A 4530-nucleotide genomic window follows, 5' to 3' on the forward strand; every position below is an offset into this window, starting at 1 on the left:
TACTTGCAAGGTCTTTTGCAGACATTTGCAGAGCAGGGAAAATTTTAGTTGCCAAACGTGCACATTCCCAGGTGAGCTCAAACAAGGCTCTGCCTTCTTGTTTTAGCTCTCATACTGTAAACAAGTATCCTTTTTGCAGCCTGTTTAGTGCCATGTTTTTCATATTTTTGTACTTTTTGTTGATGATGTCACTGTTTAAAATGGTGCTCAGGCACAGTGCTGAAGTGCTGTCTAGTGTTCCTAGGTTACATGCCTTACAGAGAATATATGTGTTAGATACGCTTCTTTCAGGCATGAGTTATAGTGCTATTGGTTGTGAGTTCAATGTTAATGAATCAACAATATATATTAAATAAGATATCTTTAAACAGAAACACATAAGACATGTTGATACATTGAAGGGTGGAAAAAAAACCCATGTCATGACCAGAGGCTTACAGGAACCTAACTCTGTATTTCCCCTAGTCACGATTTTTTAGTATTTGCTAATTCAGTGTTCTGTGACTTCATCGAACACAATCACCACAAATAATGAGAATCAATTCTATATACACTTTTCCCCTAAACTACTTGAAAATAAGTTGCAGACTTACCCCATTACCCCCAAATACTTCAGTTTAATATTTCCTAAAAACAAGGACTTATATAACCACAGTACAATTAACAAAAGTAGGAAATTTAACACTGATACAACTATTTAGTCAGCAGATCTTTAATCAACAGATCTTTTTCAATTTTGTCCCAATAATGTTTTTTGTTTTTGTTTTTGTTTATTTATTTATTTATTTATGGCGGTGTTGGGTCTTCGTTTCTGTGTGAGGACTTTCTCTAGCTGTGGCAAGCGGGGGCCACTCTTCATCGCGGTGCGTGGGCCTCTCACTATCGCGGCCTCCCTCGTTGCGGAGCACACGCTCCAGACGCGCAGGCTCAGTAATTGTGGCTCACGGGCCCAGTTGCTCCGCGGCATGTGGGATCTTCCCAGACCAGGCCTCGAACCCGTGTCCCCTGCATTGGCAGGCAGATTCTCAACCACTGCGCCACCAGGGAAGCCCCCAATAATGTTTTTTATAGCAAATTTTTTTCTAATCCAGGATCCAATCCAGAATCATTCATTGCATACAGTTTTATATCTCTTCAGTCTCCTTCAGTGTAGAACAGTTCTCTGCCTTTCTTTTTCATGATATTGCCATTTTTGAAAAAAACAGGCCCTTTATTTTGTAGAATGTCCTCAATTGAGTTTGTTTGTTGTTTCCTCATGATCAGATTCAGGTTATGCATTTTGACAGGAATACTGCATGAGTGATGTTATGTCCTCTGTGTCACATTAGGAGATACATTATGTAAGTTTGCATTATTACTGTTTACCTTAAATTTGATCACTTGTTTATGTTGGTATACGCCAAGTTTCTCACCATAAAGTTAACTATTTTTCCTCTTTGTATTTAATAAGCAGTGTGGTGGGACATATTTTGAGACTATATAAATATCTTGTTCTTCATCAAGCTTTGCCTTATTAATTTTAACATCCATTAATGACTTGGCTGAATCAATTATTACTATGATGGCCGCAAAATAGTGATTTTTTAAAACTCATTTCTTCTACATTATTGTTTGACACTCTACTGAAAGAAATAGTTTTCCCATTTCTCTTATGTATGTATCAGCATGGATTCATGCATTCTTTTTTAGTCAATGGGCTATGATCAGTAATTGCCATGACTTATTTTGATTCTCAAATTGTCCGAGATTTGGACAGTAAGAACTCCTTTTTAAGTTGTTTCCTGTATCCTTTTGATGTACCCCCATCATTTTCTGCATAATGTACATTCTTAAAAGACCATTCTAGTTATTATATGGAGAATGGACTTGGGGAAGGCAAAAGAAGCAACAAAGAAACTAGTTGGATGGCTCTTGCAGGTGAGAGATGATGGCGGCTTGAAATAAGTTGGTAGCAGTGGACAGATTTGAAGTATATCTTGGAGGTAAAAATCTGTGGTGTTAGTGGTAAATTGAGTAAAGTAGCCTAGGGAGTAGAAGGTGTTAAGAATGACTCACATTTCTAGCTTGAGAAATTGGGTGGATGATGATTGCATTCACAGTCATGGGGAAGATTGGAGATGGAGCAGCTCTGATGGAAAAGATCAAGAGTTCAAGAAAGATCAAATGGAACTTGAAAGTGAAACAAAAACTAGGCTTTATATTACCTTTCTACCTGCATTTCTTGACAGTATAGATTATACTTGAAGTAATGGGAGTAAATGTTATCATGGAAGGAGAGCAGGTACAGTAAAGAGAGAAGAACCCATATCAAACCTCAGCATTTCATGGTAGCATAGAAAAAGAAGCCAATAAAAGGAACTAGAGAAGGAGGAGAGGCTGGAGAGATAGGGGGAAAAACCAAAAAGGGTGAAGTCAGGAAGCCAAGGCAAAAAAAATCAAAACAGGTGAAGTCAGGAAGCGAAGATAAAAGTGTTGAACTAGGTGAAATGCTGAGAGTCACATTTCAATTTGTCTCTTCTAGAATGATGCTTGATGAAGACAGGGATCTTTTGTTGTTGTTCACTGCTATACCCATATATATGGGCCAATGCCTGGCCCATAGTAGGTGTTTCATAAATATTTTTGACTGAATGAATAAATTAGTAGATCATGTGTTTCTGTAGTGTTATCACATTGATTAGATATAATGTCCAGGAAAATGTTGAATAATAACAATGATATGCTTCCTAGTCTTGTTCTTTTTTTTTGGCCATGCAGCATGCCAGATCTGTAGGATCCTAGTTTCCCAGTCAGGGATCGAACCCGTGCCCCCTGCAGTGGAAGCGTGGAGTCCTATCCACTGGACTGCCAGGGAAGTCCCAAGATGAAGGCTTTGACATCACGTCAGCTCAGGGCCATGTTTTGTTTTTTTGTTTTTTGCTGCCATCAAACATGGAGGTGCTGGGAGTTGAAACCAGGGCCTTGTGCATGCTAAGCACGCATTCTACCACTGAGCTACACCTCCCCTTGAGTTCCTAGTCTTGTTCTTGATGTAATATTTCCTCAAGTGGTTTAATTGTTTGATGTTTGCCTCTCCAAAACAAAAATGTTTGGTTTCTTGCATCATTAATAACTTTCCATGCCCCCCACCCCGTCACCATATGCCCCTCCTCTCCCCCAGTGTCTCCGGAGTAAAATCCAAATGTAGAATAGAAGTCCCATCGTGATGTGACCTCTGGTTGGCATCACTTCTGGCTACCACCTCCCTTTTCCCACATCTTCTTGTGGTGCCGTGCTCCTCTTGCCAGGCAAAGAGGTGGGGGAAGAACTTTCCCAAGGAAGTCTTCTTTGACCCCCTCCCCAGCAAAACCCCCCATTATGTTTGTTTTCCTCTTGGTTGATCCTCCTAGTAGATTCTCCTAGTATATTCCTTACTTCCCTGTTTCTCTTGAGACTCTGAGTTTCTTTCAGAAAGGTCTGTTATTTTACTGTTTAACCTGCAGTTTCTGACACAGTATCGTGAGGTTTTGTGGTAGGAAGGAAGGAAGTCAAGGTCCCAGGCAAAACAGCTAAAACCTTTCGCCCACCATCACCTCTCTGTTTCCAGGTATTCTTCCCACAGACTCTGTCTTCTAAGTTTCAACAAATTCTTCATTATATCTTTCCTATACTGTCAAGTAATCCCAGCTAATGTATTTCATTTTAATTACATTGTTAACTGATAAGGTGTGATTCTTTTCTTTTTTTATTTTTTAAGAAACTCCTGAATGAGAAAAAAGTTTCAAGTTTTCAGGACTTAAAAGTCGTCAACCTCACCATCTCCTAAAGCTTTATGTACGTTAGATCTGGGTTTAAATTCAGATTTGCGATGTGCATTTGATATCAAAACTCTGAGAAGACTTGCAGTAAAGCAACTGTTTTCAAACTTTTTCATCTCATGAAACTTTAATAATATTAAAACTTACTGAGGACCCTGGAAATCTTTTGTCTGTGTGGATTGTATCTATCAATATTTACCATGTTAGAAATTAAAACTGAAAAAAGTATAAATTATTTATTTATGGGTCCATTTTAAAATACCAATAAAAGCCTCACTACATGTTATATTAGCCAGGGTCCATTCAGGGGACAGATATCACATCAATTTTTTGAAGAGGGAAAATTTAATATAAAAAATTGTTAGCTACTAGAAGGTGGTTAGATACTGAAAGGAGTAGAAGAGGACTGACTCTAAGGCATCCTTAGAGTAGCAGATGCAAAAAAGCATCTATACCCTCCAGCTAGAGGGAGAGTGGGCATTAAAAGAACCAGGGATTAGGAGAGGAACAGTCCCCATGGCTGAGATTCAGACCTCCTCCAAGGGGGCATGGAGCACACAGCCTGGCAGTGATGAAGGAACTTGCCAGATGACATGGGCCATTGCTGGTCTATGAGGTGGGGAAAGCATGGCCTGCGGGTGTAACTGGAGGTATCTGTACTTCATAACAGCGGAGTACCAGAATCCATAAGCCAAATAGTTACCTGTTGCTGTGGCTCTGCAGTGTGACTTCA

At 39.4% G+C, this 4530-nt stretch overlaps 1 non-coding gene across 1 annotated transcript; it reads right to left on the reverse strand.

The window, feature by feature from the left end:
- Positions 1-2932: 2932 nt before the first annotated feature.
- TRNAA-AGC (transfer RNA alanine (anticodon AGC)) lies at positions 2933-3004 on the reverse strand. The gene has a single exon. It is a non-coding gene; the product is annotated as a tRNA-Ala (tRNA).
- Positions 3005-4530: the final 1526 nt, after the last annotated feature.

This window comes from Balaenoptera acutorostrata, chromosome 13 (genome assembly GCF_949987535.1).
Source record: "Balaenoptera acutorostrata chromosome 13, mBalAcu1.1, whole genome shotgun sequence".
NCBI classification, from domain to species: Eukaryota; Metazoa; Chordata; class Mammalia; order Artiodactyla; family Balaenopteridae; genus Balaenoptera; species Balaenoptera acutorostrata.